Source organism: Jaculus jaculus, chromosome 2 (genome assembly GCF_020740685.1).
Source record: "Jaculus jaculus isolate mJacJac1 chromosome 2, mJacJac1.mat.Y.cur, whole genome shotgun sequence".
NCBI lineage: Eukaryota > Metazoa > Chordata > Mammalia > Rodentia > Dipodidae > Jaculus > Jaculus jaculus.
Genome location: NC_059103.1, coordinates 173,985,066 through 174,008,330, shown reverse-complemented (window position 1 = coordinate 174,008,330; position 23,265 = coordinate 173,985,066). Strand labels below are relative to the sequence as shown.

The following is a 23,265-nucleotide window of genomic DNA, read 5'->3' as shown; positions in this document are numbered from 1 at the left end:
CGGAGGCTCACTGGTTAGACAGGAGAAATGGCAGCTCCAGATTCAGTGAGACACACGGTCTCTAGGAACCAAAATGAAGGAGTGATAGAGGAGGATGTTTAACAGTCTCCCCTCACCTCTATACATGGGTGCACACGGCATGTACACATGCACATGCACACACTATGCATATGACACACACTACATTCACACTTGCAAAAAAAAATAAAAGTAAAATTAAAAAAAAAGAGAGAGCAAGCCAGGTGTGGTGGCGCACACCTTTAATCCCAGCAATTGGGAGGCAGAGGTAGGAGGTCGCCATGAGTTCGAGGTCACCCTAAGACTACATAGTGAATTCCAGGTCAGCCTGGGCTAGAGCGAGACCCTACCTCGAAAAACCAAAAGAAAAAAGGGGGGAGTATAAATAAAATAATACCACTATAATGGCCTGTAATGTGCCATGTTAAAAGCTTTACATTGTCTCATATATGTTTTATACATAAAGGATTTTGGCAATAGACTCAAATGTTACTAATATCATTATGTTCCACAAAAAAAATGGCAGCAATCATCACTGCAGTGAAAGACCTTGACAACATGGTCTCTCCAACCCGCTTATACTCAGGCCTTCTCCTGAGACTAGCTGAGCCGCCGATCTGAAGGTGAGTCCTTTCCGCACGAGGCAGCCCCAGGGCTGGCTTCTCCTTCCTTCATCTCTGCACAGAGGCGCCATAACAGCAAGCTGTGTTGGTTAATGTCTGGATTACATAAAGGGAGCCCCAGCGTGCTTTGGGGTGGAAGGGAGAAAGTGCTGTTCTCTAGCACATGCTCACTTTACATAAAGTACTCTTCTCTTTTTCTCTTGGGGTGGGGGGGAGGGTGAATTGAGAAAGAAGCCACGTGGTCTGGTGGCAGCAGCTGGAGGTAGAAGCGGTGATTCATCAAGACTCTTCCAGAACAGTGCAGGGTGCTTCTTTTTGGGTTTTCCAGGTAGGGTCTCACTCTAGCCCAGCGTGACCTGGAATTCACTATGTAGTCTCCGGGTGGCCCCGAACTCACGGGGATCCTCCCACCTCTGCTCTTCCAAGAGCTAGGATTAAAGCTGTGTGCCACCACTGCACCGGCCAGTGCAGGGAAATAATGGGGGGGACTAAGGATGAAGCTATTACCACCCCGACGCCCACCGCAGGACCTGAGGTTGCTTTGTGGCAGGACAGTAGGTGAGCCAGTGCCAGTGGTGGGACCTGATCAGGACAGACACTGGGACAAAGTTCAGGCGACTGGAACACGTGGCGGGGCCCTAGCATGATAATCCCGGGAGACGGAACTAGCCCGCTGAAGGGAGAAAGTGGCAGGTGTTGCCCATGGGAGCGTGGGAGAGCTTCACACTAAACTTCCCTTGCTCAGGAGGTAGAGGCAGGGTTGTCAAAAGCTCAAGGCCAGCCTGTGCTACATGAGACCCTGGAGAGAAAGAGGAGAGAAAGAAAGGAGATAGGGAGGGAAGAAGGAAAGGAAGGAATGAAGGTAAGAAAAAAGGAAGGAAGGAAAAAGGATAAAAGGAAGGAAGCTAAGACACAGAATGAATGAAAGTTTGCTCAAGCCAGGTGTGCTGGCACATGCCCTTAATCTCAGCACTTGGGAAGCAGAAAGGTAGAAGGATCGCTGTGAGTTCAAGGCCAGCTTGAGACGACAGAGTGAATTCCAAGTCATCATCAGCCTGGGCTATAGCAAGACCCTACCTCCCAAAAAAATAAAAATAAAAATAAAAATAAAAAGGTGGGTTTTTAGCTGGGCAAGGTGACACATGCCTTCAATCCCAGCACTCAGGAGGCTGAGGTAGGAGAATCACTGTGAATTCAAGGTCAACCTAAGACTACATAGTAAATTCCAGGTCAGCCTGGGCTACAGCGAGACCCTAACTTGAAAAACCAAAATAAATAAAAAAAAATTTAAAAAGTTAAAAGTTTAGAAGTGCTGGGGAATATAGTTCTTCTAGCACATGTAAAGTCTTAGGTTCAATCCTCAGTATCACCAAGTCCATCACCCATAACCAACCCACGTAAGCCAGAAGCACAAGCTGGCGCACGTGTCTGGAGTTCATTTGCAGTGGCTGGAGGCCCTGACATGTTCATTCTCTCTATTTGCCTCTTTCTCTTCTCTCTTTCTCTCTCTCAAATAAATAAAAATACTTTTAAAAAATCAATTCAGGGGCTGGAGAGATGGCTTAGTGGTTAAGCACTTGCCTGTGAAACCTAAGGACCCCGGTTCGAGGCTCGATTCCCCAGGACCCACGTTAGCCAGATGCACAAGGGGGCGCACACATCTGGAATTCATCTGCAGTGGCTGGAGGCCCTGGCACGCCCATTCTCTCTCTCTCTCTCTCTCTCTCTCTCTCTCTCTCTCTCTCTGCCTCTTTCTCTGTCTGTTGCTCTCAAGTAAATAAATAAAAATTAAAAAAAAAATCAATTCAGGGGCTGAGAAGATGGCTCAGTGATTAAGAACACTTGCAGGGGGGCTGGAGAGATGGCTTAGCGGTTAAAGATGCTTGCCTGTGAAGCCTAAAGACCCAGATCCAATTCCCCAGTACCCGCATAAAGCCAGATGCACAAGGTGATGTATGTGACTAGAGTTTGCTTGCAGTGCCTAGAGGCCCTGGTGCACCCATTCTCTCCATCTGCCTCTCTCTCTCTCTTTATCTGTATCTCCCAAATAAATAAATAAATCGTGTGTGTGTGTGTGTGTGTGTGTGTGTGTGTGTGTGTGTATTTATTTATTTATTTAAAGGGCTGGAGAAATGGCTTAGTGGTTAGAAGCCTAAGGACCCAGGTTCAATTCCCCAGAACCCACATAAGCCAGCTGCACATGATGGTGCATGCATCTGGAGTTCATTTGCAGTGGCTAGAGGCCCTGGCACATTCATTCTCTATTGCTCTCTCTTTCTCGTAAGGAAAGAAAATAACACTTACAGGCTGGAGAGATGGTTCAGCAGTTAAGGTGCTTACCAGTGAAGCCTAAGGACCCAGATTCAATTCCCCAGAACACATCTAAGCTAGATGCACAAGGTGGCATACGCGTCTGGTGTTCATTTGTGGTGGTGGGAAGGCCCTGGCATGCCCGTTCTCTGTCTATACATATCTGCCTCTTTTTCTCTATATATAATAAAATAAGTAAATAATAAAAATAGAAGAGCAGTTATTTGTCAGCAGGGTGTGGTGGTGCGCACCTTTAATCCCAACAGAGGATAGATCGGAGGATCTCTGTGACTTCGAGGCCACCCTGGAACTACTACTAGTGAGATCCAGGTCAGCCTGGGCTAGAGTGAGACCCTACATCCAAAAATCAAAACAACGCCAACAAAAAGAACACTTGTAGCAAGCATGAGGGCACCTAAGAGGGCCTGGGAATTTCTGAGTTTGATTCCCCACCACGCACACAAACAGCTAGATGTGACCACACATGCCTGTAACTTGTCCTGTGGTGAGTGGGGACTGGACAGTCACTGGGACTCATGAAAATGGCAGCTCCAAGTTGAGAGAGAGAGACTCACCCTCTTAAGGAATTATAAGCGATACAGGAGGACATCTAACATTCTCCTCCTGCCTCCCCCATGCACATACAAACTGCGTATGCACATGCAAGAAAATAAATTTGAGGACTGAAGATGTAGCTTGATTGACAGAATGATTGCCTAGCTGCACAAAGCCCTGAGTTCAATCCTCTGCACCACATAAAAGAAAAAACCTGCATGGTGGGGCGGGGGGGTGGCTGGAGAAATGGCTTAATGGTTGGGACAGTTACCTATAAAGCCTAAGGACCCATATTCTATCTACTCTCCAAATCCCACATTAGCAAGACAAAGTGAAGCAAGGGCAAGGTCACACATGCCCACTAGGTGGCTCAAGTGTCTGGAGTTCAATTTTAGTGGCTGAGGCCCTGGCGTGCTAATGCCCTCTCTATCCTCCTGTCTCATCTCTCCCTCACTCTCTCTAAAAGAAGAAGGAGGAGGAGGAGGAAGAGGGGGAGGAGGAAGAGGAAGAGGAGGAGAAGAAGACAGAAAAGAAAAGAAAAAGAAAAACCTGCATGGCCAGGCACAGTGGCACACACCTTTTAATCCCTGCACTCAGGAGGCAGAGGTAGGAGGATTGCTATGACTTCAAAGGCAGCTTGGACTGCAGAATGAGTTCTAGGTCAGCCTGGGCTAGAGTGAAACCTTACATCAGAAAAAATAAATAAATTAAATAAATAAATAAAATAAATAAATAAATAAATAAATAAATAAATAAAACAAATTAGGGCTGGACGGATGGCTTAGCGGTTAAGGCATTTGCCTGCATAGCCAAAGGACCCAGGTTTGATTCTCCAGGACCTACTTTAGCCAGATGCACAAGGGTAGCACGCGTCTGGAGTTTGTTGGCAGTGGCTGGAGGCCCTGGCACACCCATTCCCCCCCCCCTTTTCTGTCAAATAAATAAAAATAAAATATATTTAAAAAAATTTAAAAACCTGAATGGTGGTTGTAGTTGACAGCTTCAGGTTTCCTGGATGAACCTCCAGATCCGACACAGTTTATGGGAGGAGGAAGGGATTTATTTGAAGCTTACAGATCCAGGGGAAGTTCCATAATGGCAGAAGGTGGTACCCCTTCCACAGATCCAAGCAGAGAGACAGAGAAAAGCCACCACCAGCAACAGCAAACATGCTTCAGGAACAAACATGCTTTAGAACTCCAGGCAAAACTCAAGCACTTCACATATCTTAGGCTGGAATTTCCCAAGCACACCTTAGGGTTGGACCCTAGGGTCTGCCCACAGTGACACCTCCACTAGCCAGAGGGTTGGAGATCTAATAACTTTTAATAAAACACTCAAAACTATTGGGGAACATGTATTCAAACAACCACAGTGGTACATGGCTATAATCCTCAGCTACATTGCAAATTCAATGCTAACCTGGGCTACATGAGGTCCTGTCTCAAAAAAGAGTCAATTGAGGGCTGGAGAGATGATTTAGCGGTTAAGGCATTTGCCTGCAAAGCCCAAGGACCCGGGTTCAATTCCCCAGGACCCACGTAAACTTCTTTCTATCTCTCAAATAGTATCCTTATCACTTTTCTTTAAAACTTGATGGATGAGTACTAAGGGAAAATAACTACAAACTCTTTTTTTAACTTTATTTTTATTTGGTTATTTGAGAGAGAGGCAGAGAGAGGGAGAGACAGAATGGGCACGCCAGGGCCTCCAGCCACTGCAAATGAACTCCAGACGCATGTGACCCCTTGTGCATCTGGTTTACATGGGTCCTGGGGAATTGAACCCGGGTTCTTGGGCTTTGCAGGCAAGTGCCTTAACAGCAAAGCCATCTCTCCAGCCCCCCCCAAATACAAACTTTAAAGAAAATTGTTTCTGTGTTTTATGAAAGAATGGAAGGACTACATTTCAACAAATAGCCAAAATAATGTTAATGAGCTTAATAAAATGAAAACTTGGTTATGTTGCTAAATTGAATTTGGTGGATTAGACTTGAATAAAATATACATTTGACTGCTACATCATAACATCTGTTTCTTCCTGAAGATGATCACAATTTCACAACACAAATCTGAAATACACTGACTTTGCACAGATGTCTTCCAACCTAGAATGCATGCAGACAAATTCATGTTACTTGTTAAATGTTGCAGAGATTGTTATTTTTGTGATTAATAGTCTCAAAGCAAAAAAAATATGGGCATCTAAAAAGTATAAAATTATATATATATGCATACTCTTATAAATGGAAGTTCTCCTTACTATCCTGTTGTATGTTACTGAGATACATGTTTGTCATCATATATATATATGATATATATATACACACACTCACACACATATTTTTTAAAAAGTCAATTGAATTGGTCTGCCAGGCCAAAGGAGCCAACAGGTGCAATAGTGGCACATCTGTCATGCTGGAAACCACATGGTGGAAACCAACTGCCCTCCAATTGGACTGGAGGCCTGCTCCATGGCGGGGAACACATACCTGATACTGAAAACTTAAAACATGGGTACTCATGAGCCCTGGGGGTGTAACATCTGCTGATGTCTGGAAAAATGTATATACTATGCTTATCAAACTTCCCAGTAAGCACTTCTCTTAATATTCATACCCTCATATTAACACTACTCTCACTTTGGATAGAAAATCTTCTCTTTTCAGATGGCAGTGACCTTGGGATGACTCAGAAGGTATCATAGTGCTGGAAAGAAGTGACTGGAATACTGAGTAATATCTCGATTATACCTTCCAAGGCTCAGGGTCTAATGTGGAAGGGTTGGCGGAAAGAATGTAAGAGCCAAAGGAAGGGTAGGACTCCTTATAACGTGCTCCTCCAGACACAAAATGGCCTGGATATCCATGACCTCACAGTGCCTGACACTACCTACACAAGACCATCGTAAGAGGAGGAAAAGATCATGACATCAAAATAAAAGAGAGACTGATTGAGTTGGGGAGGGGATATGATGGAGAATAGAATTTCAAAGGAAAAAGGGGGGGAGGGAGGGTGTTACCACGGGATATTTTTTGTAGTCATGGAAAATGTTAATAAAAATTGAGAAAAAAAAAGTCAATTGGGGCTGGAGAGATGGCTTAGCGGTTAAGCGCTTGCCTGTGAAGTCTAAGGTCCCAGTGCTCAGTAATCCTGTGGCCCTTCTAGCAGTGAGCTACCACGCCCGGGGAAGGAGGCCTGCCGCAACACACTGACCCAACGCATTGAATCAGCTCCCACTCAGAGCAGCTGCTGGCAGCTGGAAATTTGATTTAGGAGCAAATTTACTGTTAAACCCCATTGTTTTTGTGTACAAAGAACAACGACTGAGATGGGGATTTTTTTTTTTTTCCTGAAGCACTCTTGATTTTATTATACTATTGGAGTATCCCTTATTTTCTTTTTCTTTTTTTTTTTTAGTGGTTTTTCGAGGTAGGGTCTCACTCTAGCCCAGGCTGACCTGGAACTCACTATGGAGTCTCAGGGTGGCCTCGAACTCACAGCAATCCTCCTACCTCTGCCTCCCGAGTGCTGGGATTAAAGGCATGATGCCACCACACCAGACCCTTATTTTCTATTCAGTCCCTTTCTTTGAATAGCAAACACTCTTTTCTTAGTAACTGGGGAAAAAAATAAATAGGAACCACTCCAATGTTTTCTGTTTGTTTGGTGGTAGGGGTTGAGCTCAAGGCAGTCCTTGCCCATGGTGTGATGCACCTGTTACCAAACTTACACTGCCAGCCACAAATCACCCTAGCTTTGAACAGTTCATTTCCATTTCGTGAATAAAAGCATGTGTGTACACATATTTGTACGTGCATGTGTATGTACCTGTGCGCAAATGCCACGGCATGTGTGGAGAGGTCAAAAGACAACTTTCTGTTGTTGGTTTTTACCTTCCATGTCCTTTTTATTTTATTTTATTTTTAATTGCAAAGAGAGAAAGAGGCAGATAGAGAACGGGCACCCCAGGACCTTCAGCAACTGCAAACGAACTCCAGATTCACTTGCCACCTTGCTCATCTGGCTTATGTGGGTCCTGGAGAACCGAACCTGGGTCCTTAGGCTTTGCAGGCAAGCACCTTATCTCCTAAGCCGTCTATCTCTACAGCCCTTCCACATCCTTGCTCAGGTGGGGTTTCTCATTTGCTGCTCTGTTCACCAGGCTAGCTGGTCAGTGAGCTGGGGAATTCTTTGGTTTCTGCATTCATCTCTTGGTAGGTGTGCTGGGATTACAGAAGCCCACCACAGCTTCTAGTATTTTACATGGGCTGTGGGGATCCAAACTCAGGTAAGTCATGCTTGTGTGGCCAGTGCTTTATCCATTGAGCCATCTCTCCAGCCCTAAATCTCCTCACCTTTGTAACTAGCCTCTGAACTATTTCATTTTCAATCTTCTGTACCATGTTATTTAGAACTTTACAACAAAACTCCTTACCAACCCGAAACAGCAAAACTATAGTTTAGGGCCTCACCACACTATCGCCTTTATCTGCCTTCTACCCTGTGCTTTTACTAATGCAATCCAATTTACACTGAGGTTCCCCTGCCTCTCCTCCCCTCTCTTCCTCCTCCTCAGCAATTCTGAGCTTTTGTGACTTCTTCCTGACAAGTTTACGGTCCACTAAAATAGTATCCCAGGTTGGCCATGAACTTATGATCCTCTTGCTTCAGACTCCCCAGTGCTAGGATTACAGGTGTGAATCAATCAGGTCTCTCTTGTTTTGTATGTATGAAACTGATTTCTTTAAAATGTTAACTCCAATTTACTTATTTTTAGCTTTTTAATTTTTGGGGTTTTTTGTTTGTTTATTTTCATTTATTTATTTGAGAGCAACAGACAGAAAGAAAGAGGCAGAGAGAGGGGGGAAATGGAGCATCAGGGCCTCCAGCCACTGCAAACATGCATGCACCACTTTGTGCATCTGGTTTACATGGCTACTGGGGTATCGAACCTTGAATGGGGATCCTCAGGCTTCACAGGCAAGTGCTTAACCATTAAGCCATCTCTCCAGCCCCATTTATTTTTGTTTTTCTAGGTAGGGTCTCACTGTAGTCCAGGCTGACCTGGAATTCACTATGTAATCTCAGGGTGGCCTTGAACTCACAGCGATCCTCCTACCTCTGCCTCCCAAGTGCTGGGATTAAAGGTATGAGCCACCACACCTGACCAAGGGCTTTTCCATTTCTGGGAACCCCAATCCCACCTTCTCTTGGGCAGGAGCTCTCTATGTTCTTTTGTATTTCCTTTTCTTAGGCACTTTAACCTCTATAATCCCTCTAATAAAATCTTTCCAAAACTTGCCGGGTGTGGTGATGGATGCCTTTAATCCCAACACTTGGGAGGCAGAGGTAGGAGGATGGCTGTGAGTTCGAGGCCACCCTGAGACTACATAGTGAATTCCAGGTCAGCCGGGGCTAAAGTGAAACCCTATCTGGAAAAAAAACCAAACAAACAAACAAACAAAACATACCTTGTGGTCTGTGGATTTCAAGTCTTTGAATGCCTAAAACAAGATCCTGGAGGCCACTGACTCAGTGGAAGTTTTGTGTGATAGTGACAGAATGGCACTCTAACTTGGGTTACACAAAAAAGTGCTCAGAAAGGTTCTTGTGCTCTCAAAGATATCTCAAATTCTCATATCATATTGGTGCAGTGGCAGGAAACCCCAATTTCTGTAGCAAAGAGTCTGAATCAAACATATGCTAATCATTATTAAACTTGATTGATAAAATGTTAATACTTCTGCCAATTTCTGTGGGTGAGGAAGCTGGGGTTATGATGATAATTCTTTTAAATATATATACGTAAGTAAATTTTGTTTTGTTTTTGTTTTTTTCCAGGTAAGGTTTTACTTTAGCCCAGGCTGACCTGAAATTCACTATGTAGTCTCAGGGTGGCTTTGAACACACAGTGACCCTTCCACCTCTTCATCCCAAGAACTGGGATTAAAGGTGTGTGCCACCACACCAGGTAAAAATATTTGTGTGTGTGTGTGTGTGTGAGACTCTAGGCCCTCCTTATGCTACAGACAAATTCCAGATGCATATGCCACTTTTTGCATTTGGCTTTACTAGGGTAATGGGGAATTGAACCAGAAACAGCATGCTTTACAAGCAAGTGCCTTTACTATTGAGCCATTTCCCTACCCCAAGATGTTAGTTCTTAACAGAGCTCAGAATATGTACAAGGCAAAGTTCTTCCAAAGGACTAGGAAATACATTTCCTGAAAGAAATGCAGGTGATTACAAGTCATTTAGTTTTGTGCCTGCTAGGCAAGTTCTACCGTTGACCTATACCCTTGCCCTGAGTGAGTCTTTTACCTGCTACTATGCTCTAGGTAGTTGAAATTTTTTTTTTTTTTTTTTTTTTTTTTTTTTTTTTTTTTTTTTTTTTTGTGGGAAAAAGGCTTTATTTCATCTTACAGACTCTAGGGGAAGCTCCATAATGGTAGGGGGAAACCATGGCATGAGAAGAGGGTGGATATCACTCCTTGCCAACATAAGGTGGAGCAAGAGAAGAGTATGCCAGACACTGGGGAAACTGGCTATAACACCCATAAGCCCGCCCCAAGAAAACACTGCCTCCAGGAGGTGTTAATTCCCAAATCTCCATCAGCTGGGAACCTAAATTTATGGGGGACACCTCAGTCAAACCACCACATTCCACCCCTGACCCCCATAAACTGATATCCATCCATGATATAAAATGCAATGCATTCAGTCCAGCTTTAAAAGTCCCCATAGTTTTTATCTTAATGATGTTCAAACATCCCCATAATCCAAGGTGTTTTAACTAAGCCATAATACCAAAAAGAAAAAAAAAAAATAATGGCACAGAATAAACATTCATACTACAAAAGATGGCATTGGGCATAGCAAAGAAATATTCAACCAATACAAGATTTAAACAGGGCAAACATCAAACTCTGTAGCTCCAAGTCCAACAACTCTGGTCAGTGACAAATCTCCAAGTCTAATAATTCTAACCAGCAACAAGACTCTTAGAATTCCAATTCCGCCCCTCCAACTAGGCTACTCAGTCCTGGAAAACTTCATTTGGGACTGGCAGCTTTCCTTAGCAGCCATCTCATGGTCCTGACATCTCCACTGGGTCTCCTTGAATGACTTTTGAATTAGACCAGAAAAGACTATTTTTGTGAAAACAAGTCATTTATGTTTCTTATTTCTACTCTGATGAAGACTAATATTTTTTAAATTTTTTTGTTTGTTTTTATTTATTTATTTGAAGGCAACAGACAGAGAGAGACAGAGGGAAAGAGAGAGAGAGACAGGGAGAATGGGCATGCCAGGGCCTCCAGCCACTGCAAACGAACTCCAGATGCATGCACCACCTTGTGCATCTGGCTTACATGGGTCTTGGGGAATAGAGCCTCGAACCAGGGTCCTTAGGCTTCACAGGCAAGTGCTTAACTGCTAAGCCATCTCTCCAGCCCGACTAATATTTTATAGACTTTTTCTTCTAGTTAAAATCAGATAAAGCACCAGGCATAGTGGTGCATGCCTTTAATCCCAGCAATTGGGCGGCAGAGATAGGAGGATTGCTATGAGTTTGAGGCCAGCCTGAGACTACACACACACACACACACACACACACACACGTACACATACACACATATATTGCACTACCCAACAAGCAATATACTTGCAATCAGTTACTTGGCAGCAAAGGGCAAATGAAATTAATTTTCCAAGTATTTCCAGGCTGACCTGGAATTCACTGGGCTAGAGCAAGACCCTACCTCAAAAAAATAAAATAAAATAAAGCAAGTCTAATTTTACACATCTGAGAATTTTCAAAATCTCAAATTAAACAGAGGAATTTGAAGTCTCATTAGATAGAACATACCCTGCTGTAACCATTACCAACAATCATTTGGGAAGCAGATTTAGTGGATGTGGCCACACTTAGGCTAGGGTACTCATAAAAGAATATAGCACTCAGGAGACAGAGGTAGGAGGATCACTGTGAGTTCAAGGCCACCCTGAGACTAGAGTGAGACCCTGCCTCAGAAAACTAAAAAACAAAATATAGCACCATCCACAATGCAAGCTAGGTAAGTTGATTTCTATGTCCTTCACCAATCATCTTAGGCTGCCAGGCAGTTGAGATGAGAGATATAAGCTTACTTGGACACACACATATACGTATATACGTACATACATGTATATATTGTACTACCCAACAAGCAATATATTTGCAATCAGATACCTGACAGCAAAGTGCAAATGAAATCAGTTTTCCAAGGATTTCCTAACTTCCAAGAACTGTTGGAAGACATAACAGATCAAGCTTATGGTTCATGCCCACTGAGCATTCTAATCATGTAAATTCTATCTAATTTGTAAAACTGGATTACTGCTTTGGCCTCTTGCGTAGGTTTCTAAATCAGACCTCTTAAATGAACAGTGAGTAATGTGTTGTTTCTTGTAGTAACAAAAGACGTCAGTGTTTGCTTACGACTTTCTTATCACAGAAACCATCCAAAGTCACTCAGGAAAGTAAAAGATGCTGACCCACACCCAGTGGCATACACAGCTGCTGAAAACAGGACTCCCCCCACCCTTTACACTTGGATTTGAATCTGGCCTATTTCCCTTTGATTGCTTGAGTGATGATACTGGGGTTGTGCTGGGATGCAAGGCACCTAGACTGGAATGTTATAAAACCCCACTGATTGGACCCTACATTTTATAAAAATAAATAATAGTAGGAATAATAACAAAATTATAATATTCTAGAATGCATTACTTATTTAAGAGAGAGTGGGGGAGAGAGAGAGAGGCAGATAGAGAGACAGAATGGGTGCGCCAGGGCCCCTGGTCACCGTACACGAATTCCAGATGCATGTGGCATCTTGTGCATCTGCCTTATGTGGGTACTGGGGAAATGAACCTGGGTCCTTAGGCTTCGCAGGCAAGCACCTTAAATACTAAGCTGTCTCTCCAGCCAAAAATATTCTTTTAAAAATTTATTATTATTATTTTTTTTCAAGGTAGGGTTTCATTCATTCCTGGTCAGCCTGGGCTAGAGCAAAACCCTACCATGAAAAACACAAAACCAAAACCACCCTAGGAAAGGGACTACATTTACAACAGGTCCTCAGTAAATAAAGGGGTATCTGTATATGTTTATACTAAGGAGTAGTCTAGGAATTTACCTTGGTAATTAAAATTTGCATTATTCTTTCCCTCTCAGGTTTGGTTTTGTTTTTGCACAGGGTAACCTTGCTATGTAGTGCAAGCTGACCTCAAACCTGAGGCAAGCCTCCTACCTCAGCCTTCCACAGGTTTAGATAACAGCCATGAGCCACCATTCCCAGTAAGCTTTCTTTAAATATTTCTATCGTTGGAGACTTGTCTGTTTTACATTGCTATAACAAAATAGCACAGACTGGGCAAATACAATTTATTAAGTTTCTGGAGTCAGGAAGCCTAAGATGGAGGCTATGGGATCCGGTAAGAGCATTCTTGCTGTGTCATCCCATAGTGGAAGGGTAAAATAAACACATAAACAAAGTGAGACAAAAAGAGGGAGCATTAAACTTGCTTGTTTACAAGGATTCCTCTCTTAATGACATGTATCCATCCATCCATCCATCCATTTTGTTCTCATGACCTAATCACCTCTCCTTAGGTCCCACCTAATACTGTTGCATACAAGATACATTCCAGCCATAGCTCTCATTAAACAGGATGATTTTTCTTTTCAATTACTATCAGACTCATTTGCCACACTTACATGTGTGTACGTGAGATTTCTAGCAGAGGTTGGTGATTTTAGGTATACCTATTATTTCTGAGTTATTTACCTTAATCAATAACTTAAGCTGAGTGGTGGCACATGCCTTTAATCCTGGCACTTGGGAGGTAGAGGTAGGAGGATCACTGTGAGTTTGAGGCCACCCTGAGATGGCATACTGAATTCCAGGTCAGCTTGGGCTAGAGGCTAGACCCTATCTACAACCCCTCCCCACCAAAAAATTTAATTAATGTAATCTTTTATATCTACTTGCATAAAAGCAAATAGGTTTGAACCAATGGACCAGGATGATCTAAGTGTGAATGTGATTATATCATCTTGGGGCTCTGTAATGATAATATTTTCACTGGCACTACCTGTGTATTTGTGTATGAGTAACTGACTTGGCAAAATAACCAAAACCCCAAACCTCAAACATAATTAAATATGCTGCTCTCATTAGGTAGCTATCATTCTGTTAAAGTAATGTGCTATGTTGTCTATTCCAATGTAGTACAGTTTTCAAGCTTCTATTATAACTCATAAATAGTTAGCGTTATTCTTTTAAATCTGTATACACATGTACTCATTATCTGGGTACATAGTTTTAATAAAAAGTTGCTACATGGTTCATGGTATAAATGATGCTGGGTTAGGCCCCAGGCCAGTATCTTCTACTCCAAAGAGAGTTCAACATTCCTGACTTCCTTTCAGCTCTCTCTCTCTTTTTTTAATTAATTAATTAATTTATTTATTTGAGAGCGACAGACACAGAGAGAAAGACAGATAGAGGGAGAGAGAGAATGGGCGCGCCAGGGCTTCCAGCCTCTGCAAACGAACTCCAGACACGTGTGCCCCCTTGTGCATCTGGCTAACGTGGGACCTGGGGAACCGAGCCTCGAACCGGGGTCCTTAGGCTTCACAGGCAAGCACTTAACCGCTAAGCCATCTCTCCAGCCCTCTCTCTCTCTCTTAAGCTTCTACAGCCTCCTTCCCTCTATTGCTCTGACATTGTTTAATGAAAGGTCACAAATAACTTCTCGGGACTTTTTCTCTCCGAGAGTATCTACAGTTGCTTCTTACATGCTCTCCCTGTGCAAAATGACAGTCCCTAAGCTTCCTACCTCTAGAGTCTTCTCTTTCCAAAATGCCAGTAACTCCCATGCTCAACTTTCCCAATGTCTGTGGGATATCTAAATTTCATATGAGCCTGGAGTTTACCAACCCAGTGCCACAGCCTCCTTTTCTTTTTTCTTTTCAATTTTTTTATTTACAACTTCCATTATTATAAAAATTATCCTATGACAATACCCTCCCTCCACCCATTTTTCCCTTTGAAATTCCATTCTCCATCATATCCCCTTCCCATCTCAATCAGTCTCTCTTTTACTTTGATGTCATGATCTTTTCCTCCTATTATGTGGTCTTATATAGGTAGTGTCAGGAACTGTGAGGTCATGGATATCCAGGCTATTTTGTGTCTGGGGGAGCATGTTGTAAGGAGCCCTACCCTTGCTTTGGCTCTTACATTCTTCCCGCCACCTCTTCTGCAAGGGACCCTGAGCCTTGGAAGGTGTGATAGAGATATTGCAGTACTGAGCATTCCTGTCACTTCTTTCCAGCACCATAATGCCTTCTGAGTCATCCCAAGGTCACTGCCATCTGAAAAGAGAAGATTCTTTACCAAAAGTGAGAGTAGCATTAATATAAGGGTATGAACATTAAGAGAAGTGCTTACTGGGCAGTTTGATGAGCATAGTATATACATTTAGCCAGACAGCAGCAGCAGACGTTACACCCCTAGGGCTCATGACTACCCCGTTTTAGGTTTTCAGTATCAGCGATATATTCCTTCCCATGGAGCGAGCCTCCAGTCCAAGTTGAGGGCAGTTGGTTTCTACCATGACAGACGCACCACTATTGCACCTGTTGCAGAGCACCGTTTTCAATCCTGAGGGACTGACTTGACATCCCTGATCGTGCAGCCCATATTGGGACAAACAGAACAAACACCTTGCTCCTCAAATAGCTTGTATAATACATTATTCCAATTCCCTTTCTACATCTTTAGCCAGCCCTTTTGGTCTTTTCTGCCAGGATTACTTCTCCCCTAGCATTTATCCAAGTACATGCTGATACTTTTTTTTTTTTTTTTTGGTTTTTCAAGATAGGGTCTTACTCTGGCTCAGGCTGACCTGGAATTAACTATGTAGTCTCGGGGTGGTCTCAAATTCACAGCGATCCTATCCTTGCCTCCTGAGTGCTGGGATTAAAGGCATGTGCCACCACACCCGGCTATATCCTGGTTTTTTAAAAAGCAATTTTTAATGGTTTTATTTGCAAGCAGAGAGGAAGGGAGAGAATATGAATGAATGGGCATGCCAGGGCCCCTAGCCTACTGCAAACAAACTCCAGACACATGTGCCACCTTGTGCATCTGGCTTATGTGGGACCTGGGGAATCAAACCTGGGTCCTTTGGCTTTTCAGGCAAGCATCTTAACTTCCAACCCATCTCTCCACCTTATTTATTTATTTTGGAGGTAAGCCCAACAGACTTTTTTTTTTTTTTAATAATGATAGAATTAGTGCACCAATGCCTCAAGCCACTGCAATCAAACTCCAGATGCATGTGCAACCTTGTGCACTTGCATAACTTTGTGCCTGGCTTATATGGGACCTGGTGAGTCAAGTGTGAGTCCTTAGGCTTCACAGGCAAGAGCCTTAACGGCTAAGCCATCTCTCCAGCCCATTTGTTTGTTTTGTGTTTTGAGGTAGAGTCTCACTCTAGTCCAGGCTGTCCTGGAATTCATTATATAGTCTCAGGCTAACCTTGGACTCACAGTGATCCTCCTACCTCCACTACCAGAAGGCTGGGTTTAAAGGCATGTGCCACTATGCCTGGCAGAGAGATAGAGAGAAAATGAATGGGTGTGCCAGGGTTTCTAGCCCTTGCAAATGAGCTCTAGAATCATGTGCCACTTTCAACATCTGACTGACTCTATGTAGGTACTGTGGAATCAAACTCAGGTCTTTAGGCTTTGCAGGCAAGTTCCTTAACAACTAAGCCATCTCTCTAGTCCCCTAAAAGCTTTTTTTTATTTTTTATTTTTGGCTTTTTCAAGGTAGGGTCTTGTTGCAGCCCAGGCTGACCTGGAATTTACTATGTAGTCTCAGGGTGGCCTCAAACTCATGATGATCCTACCTCTGCCTCCTGAGTGCTGGGATTAAAGGTGTGTGCCACCACAGCCTGCTCTAGCCCCCCTAGAATCTTTTAAAAACATCTCTTTACCCAGGTGTAGTGATGCACTCCTATAAGCCTAGCACTAGGGAAGCTGAGTCAGGAGGATTGGAGTCTGAGGCCAGCTTGGAACTGAGACACTGTCTCAAACAAAAATAGAAGTTATACTATGAATATATATTATATCGTGAATATATATGTTACATGACACTATGAGTAGGATACTCTATGAATATATTATGTTCCTGTCAAAAATGTTTCTAGAATAAAGTCTGAAGTTCCATCTTTTTTTTTTTTTTTTTGAGGTAGGGTCTTACTCTAGCCCACACTGACCTGGAACTCACTTTGTAGTCCCAGGTTTGCCTTGAACTCATGGTGATCTTACCTCTGCCTCTCAAGTACTGGGATTAAAGGCGTGTACCACCACTCCTGGCTACAACTGTTTTTTAAAGCATACATCTTTAATGAGAATTCTGGGCTGGAGAGATGGGTTAGTGGTTAAGGTGTTTGCCTGCAAACACAAAGGACCCAGGTTCAATTCTCCAGGACCCACGTAAAGCTAGATGCACCAGTGGCTAGAAGCTGTGGCATACCCATATTCATTCATTCATTCTCTGTCTCCCAAATAAATAAAATATTACAGAAAAAGAATTTTGAGACATTTGCACACTATAATTTGATCATATTCCTGTCCTATTACCCCCTTATCCTCCTTCCCACCTCACTATTCAGTGAGAACCCTCCTTTTTCCAAGCAGTCCTTCTTCTGTTTTGATGTCTCTCATTCTTTTTGTCTTCATTTTGTCAAAATGTTGATGGGCTCTCTTGTGGGGGTCTAATCTCTTCTTGAATTCACCCCAATATACCTTTTCAGCCTTTTCAGTCTTATTTGCAAGTACAGCCTTGGGATGGATCCATAAAACTCCACTCAGTTCTGCATGCCACTATTTCTGTACCTCCTTTCATCTGTTTCCTTTGTTGAAATATCTGCCCACAGAATCACCTGTTTCCCTTTCCTGGACCAAAGTAGTCACTCAGTACTGTTTCCCAGCAGCCTTTCACTTAGCTACAATCATTTCCTCCTTCTACTAAGTTTCTTGCAGCATTTAACCTGTTTACCTATCAACAAATTTAGTTGTTTCATGCACTTATTTCTCCTGCTAGAGGGCAGGCAAGATGCCAAGTGGTATATTCTTTCTCTAGCATCAGGAGGTGTGTAGTGAAGTTTTTGGGTTCTGAACCAAAGAGAACTTTCAGGAAATGTTAAGCGAAAAACATGTCAGAAAAAAAAATATGGAAAAACAACATTAAGGAGTCCACAGCTCCTAATTTCTATTTAATATTCTTTACCACAGAGACTAGCCTTATGAGATTACCCACTTTTCCATTTAGATAAATTTATTTTTTTCCATTTAGATAATTTATTAATCAACAGGTAAATAAGCATGGAATGTGGAAAAAAGTCAGGGTCTTAATTTCAAAGATGTTAATGTTGGGAGGGGTGTACCAATACACATAAACTGATTATGATGTCACATTCGTGTAATCTAACACTTGTGAAATTGAGGCAGGAAGAGGGTGAATTAAAGGCAAGCCTGGGCTATACAGCATGCCTTGTCTCCATCTCCCACCCACCCCCCCAAATTCATTTGTTCTCCGAAGTCTGAGTTGGAAAGCTTTAACTTGGCAGAACTGAATCTCTGATCGCTAGTGCTAATAGCTTAATTGTTGATGACAGCTTGTTTTAAAAAGACGAGAGAAAAAAAATCATGTACATTTGTAACAATCAGTAATTTCTCCAACACTGGTCTTACATTAATAGGAGTGGGTCTGACCGCATCCACCCTTTTTACAAATGCAAACATAAGCCGGCTGCGGGGGCGCATGCCTTTAATCTCAGAATCCTGAGGCAGAGGTCAGAGGATCTCCGTGAGTTCGAGGCCAGCCTGGAACTACATAGTGAAAACCAGGTCAGCCTGGGCTAGAGTGAGACCCTCCCTGGAAAAAAAAATTGCAAATATAAAAGGCGCATTCTTTTCAAAAATTTCCTACTGCACCACATTGCAACATCCGAGCAAGGGAGGCACACGCGGTCAAAAGCCTCCAACCATTCGAGCATCGGTCCTTCCTGGCTCTGAGGAATTAGCTTCCAGTAAGGAGAGCCGCATCCCGCCTGCGATTGAACCTTCTAAGCAAAGGAGCGCAGTCACAAAGCGGAGCGAGGCTCCACGGGGCAAACCGCAGACCTGCCTGCATAGCAGGTGTCCAGACAACCTGGACGCAGGACGGTGCTCAGGGCTGCCGCCAGCGTGGACCGGTACCCAGCTCACAAAGCGCCAGGCTCGCCTCGGGCAAAGAGCGCAGGCGCCGCAGGGGCGGGGACCCGGGCCGCGCTCCCGCCCTCTCCCCCCCCAACTTCCCCGCCCACGTCGGCGCAGGGCGGGCGCGCGCCGATGGGGTGGGGAAGGCCCGCGAGCATGCCGGCGAGTTGTGGGCGCCGCGAGGGCGGGAAGCAACCGCTGGGCCACCACCTGCCCGGCCCGGCCGCCCGCCCGCCCGCCCGCTTTCCCTCTTCACCCGCTTAGCCAGCGCGCGCGCTCCTCCTTCCTCTTCCGCCCCTCCCGTCTGCGCTGGGGCCCGCAGGCCCCGCCCCGCTCGCGCGGCCGTCTGTGACGTAATCAGGCCCCGCCCCTAGCTATAAATACCTGCCCCGCCGGCCCCGCCTTCCCACACTCTCTGGCTCGTCGCTCGGCCGCAGTGTTTCCTCTTTCTCTCTCGCTCTTCCCCACCGCGTCGTCGTCGTCGTCGTCGTCTTCTTCTCTTGCCTTTTTTCTCGCGTTTTTTTTATTTTCCTTCCCCTCATCCCTTCTCGCTCTGCTGCCCGGCGGTGTGACGAGGCCGACTCCTCTCCTCCCACAGCCCGCGCCTTCCTCCTCTTTTTTTTTCCTCTCCCCCCTCGCGCCGCTCCCGTTTCTCTCCGTCGGCCGCCGCCGCCAGTGCCGCTCAGCTGGTGTCGGTGCCGCGCTTTCCCCCCCACGTCGTCCCCGCAGCCTATGGCCCAGGCCGCCTTGGGTATTTCTGCTCAAGGTAACCACATCCCTCTTTAAAAATTCCGCCGAAAAAGAGAAGACGCTTTACCCGACTCTTTGGGCCGTTATCTCACGTGAGTACCCGAGCCGTGGAGGGCGCGGGAAAGGGGCCGAGCTCGGGGCTGGGGTAAGGAGGGAGGTGGGGGTGTCCTCGGCTGGGCCGCACGCCGTCCTCGGCGTCCCCGCAGCGGCCCGCAGCCGGCTGCCCCGGAACATGGCGGACGGCGGCGTGAGTGGCGGCTGTCGGTGTCTCCCCTCCTTCCCCCCCTCCGCACCCCCGGCGGCGGATCGCCGGTCTCCCCGGGACCCTCGGGCGGCTGCGGTTGGGCCAGGGGGGCGGGCTTGTGCGCGCGGAGCGGGGGCGCACTCGGTGGAGGGGGCCGGTCTCGCCGGCCGGGGTCGCCAAGCCCTTCTGCCCGGCGGCGTGCGGCCCTCACTCCTCTCTCCCGTGGTGCATTGCTGTTCCGGGGAGGGGGGGGCCGTCTGGTCGCAGTGTTGGGGTCGCACAGGGGGGACCTGGAGCCTAAGCCCCCTTGTCTTTGGGCTTTCCGCGAGGAGCTGCGGCGGCCCGGCTTATATGAATGGAGCGGGGCGGGCCTGGAGCCGGCCTCGGGTGACAGCTGGGAGGAGGAGGAGGAGGCCGGATTCTTGGAGGAGGGGGATGGTGCGGAGAGCGCGGTCCCCCTCTGGCGGAGGAAAGTTGACCTCACTCGGGGCCCGGTGGCGGGGAAGCCCTGGTGTCAAGTAGCCCGAGCCCGGTATAGGCCTTTGGCCCCTTCTGGAAGCCTCGGAGCTCGCTGCCCCGCCTCTGCGGCGCTCCTGATTGGGCCCTGTCGCCTTCGTTCTCCCCACTTAGCTCCAGAAGCCCGGGGATTAGTCACCATGGCTTCGCGTTCTGGTCCGCGCCGCGATTCCTGGGGCAGAAAGACAAGGGGGGAGGGAGGAAGAAGGGTAGGTGTGGTGTTGGCTTATCAAGTACTGTCTTGGCTACCAAGTTACTGGTGGAGTGACGTGTTTTGACCCTTAGACAGTAAGATACAGACTGAACTCAGTCTCTGGCTTACAAAAAAAAATTAAATGAAATGGTCGTTTGGCCCGTAGCCTCGTGGTGTCGGAGCCAGTCTGAGTGGAATTTCGTGGTCCTGTCTTGGTGGATATGTTTTGGGTGCCCCGTGTTGTTTCACCAGTGAATCTTGATGGCTCTCTTAAAGGAAATTCTCTCCCTTTTTGAGTGCTCAGGAAAGGTTGGTGTGGACTATGAACTAGCCTGGGACAAATTAAGTCTATAAAGATTGTCTACAGAGACCCTAGTAATCTCTTAAAATCATGAAGAGCATGCAGGTGCTGGTCTTGTTGATAATAAGCCCTGAGCAGTTTGTAAAGTAAGAAAGATTAATTGCTTAAATAAATGAGTATAGGTGATGTAAAGATTAGTGAAATAAAGTAATTGATGTTTTCACTCCCCAAGATTTATGATTTGGAACATAGAAATGTGAGTGTGGATCCATTTGCTATGTTCGCCCTCTTCAGCCATCTTTGTTCTTGTCGTACGCTGGAACACTTCACACTTCCACTTTTACTATGCACATATCCATAAGTTCTGTATTGTCTTAGGAATTAAAACAGTCAGTGTCTCTAGTCCAGGCTGGTCTGCGCTCTAGGCATTCTTCTAGCTTCAGCTTCCCAAGGGCTAGGATACAGGCTTGAGCTACTATCATGCCTGGTTTCCACTTAATGAGTTTCTAAAAATAATTTTTAATTTATTTATTTAAGAGAAAAGGAGAGGGAGAATGGGTGCACCAGGGCCTCCAGCTGCTGGAAACAAACATATGTACCACCTTGTGCATCTGGCTTATATAGGTCCTGGGGAATCAAACATGGGTCCTTTGGCTGCTAAGCCATATCTCCAGCACCATTTAATGAGTTTTAACAAAGATTGAAGTAGTACCTGGTGGCCCATATCTGTAATTACAACACTCTGGAAGATTAAGCATGGTAGCAAGACCTTTGTTTCCAAAAAGAAAAAAACTTGTTTGTAATATAGATCTCTATTAAACAATAGAACATAGTTTACTCCCCCCACACCCCCAGTTCCCGCAGAGGTCTGGCATTCTGATAGTTTCTTTTTTCTTTTTTCTTTTTTCTTTTTTTTTTTTTTTTTTTGAGGTAGGGTCTCACTCTAGCCCAGGCTGACCTGGAATTCACTGTGTAGTCTCAGGGTGGCCTTGAACTCACAGCCATCTTTCTACCTCTGCCTCCCAAGCGGTGGGATTAAAGACATGCGCTACCACCCCTAGCTATTTTTAATTTTTTTTTTTTTTTCGAAGTAGGGTCTCATTCTAGCTCAGGCTGACCTGGAATTCACTATGTAGTCTCAGGCTGGCCTCAAACTCATGGCAATCCTCCTACCTCTGCCTCCCAAGGGCTGGGATTAAAGGCATGCACCACCACGCCCGTCCTTATTTTAAAGTTTTTTTATTCACGTAGAACATCGTGCTTAAATGTCCCACTTTAGTTTTTTTATTTTACTTATTTGAGAGGAAGATAAGGGGGTGGAGAATGGGTGTGCCGGGGCCTTCAGCCACTGTAAAGGAGCTCCATTCACATGCATCACCTTGTGCATCTGGTTTATGTGGATCTTGGGGAATGGAACATGGGTCCTTTAGCTTTGCAGGCAAACACCTTAACCACTAAGCCATTTCTCCAGCCCCTGATTCCCCCCCCCCCCCCCAGGTAAGGTTTCACTCTGGCTCAGGCTGACCTGGAATTCACTATGCAGTCTCAGGGTGGCCTCGAACTCATGACGATCCTCCTACCTGTGCCTCCTGGGTGCTGGAATTAAAGCAAGCTATTATGCTCCAGGCCCTGATTTTTTAAGTCAAAGAACTCATATATAAATGGAATCCACATGCATTCTTTTGTGTAAAAGGCTTCCATTCAGCATGTTTTTGTGTATTTGAGGCAGTCTCACTGTAGCCCAGTTTGACCTAGAACCAACTCTAATCCCAGAGTGGCCTTGAACTCCCAGTGATGCTCCTTTCTCTTGCCTCCCAAGTGCTTGTATTAAAGGCATGCACCAACCACAACCTGTCTCTGTGTTTAGTTGATTTTATAATATTCTTTGTATTATTGAGTGGTCTACTACGTGAATACCTGTTTTTTTTTTAAATAAGCTTTATTTTAGAAAAGTTGCAAACATAGTCACGGATAAAGACAGTGCATTTTCAAAAGTAATTTTGAGATACGGAGTGTTGAACAGTTACTGTCAAGTAACAGTTGAGCTGGGGATTAGCTCACTTGGTATTGTGCTTGTCTAGCATGCTGAAAGCTCTGAGCTTAGTCGCAACATTGTATAAACTGGACATGGTGGCAAACACTAGTAATCCCAGTACTTTGGAGGTAGAGGCAGAAGGATCAGAGGTATGCAGCCAGCCGGAACTACAGGAGACCCTGTCACAGAACCCCTACCCAGAAAAAAAAAAACATGGCAAGATATTTTTATAATTATGTATATTTTTTGGTATTTTTGAGGCAGGGCTCACTGTAGCCCAGTCTGGCCTGGAACTCAGCTCAGTAACCCCAGACCCTCTTAACCTCAACCTCCCAAGTACTGGGACTTAAAAGTATGTGCCACTAGGCCTGCCTAGCTTGACAAGTTTTTTTATGTCTG

General features: G+C 45.1%; 1 protein-coding gene across 3 annotated transcripts in view; it reads left to right on the top strand.

The window, feature by feature from the left end:
• Positions 1-19,225: 19,225 nt before the first annotated feature.
• Positions 19,226-23,265, top strand: part of Azin1 (antizyme inhibitor 1) — a 38,862-nt gene continuing 34,822 nt past the window's right edge. For 2 of the 3 annotated variants that reach the window (NM_001301749.1, NM_001291551.1), the window contains 1 exon segment: positions 19,365-19,669. The gene's annotated coding sequence lies outside the window, so the exon portion shown is untranslated. 3 annotated transcript variants of the gene reach the window in all.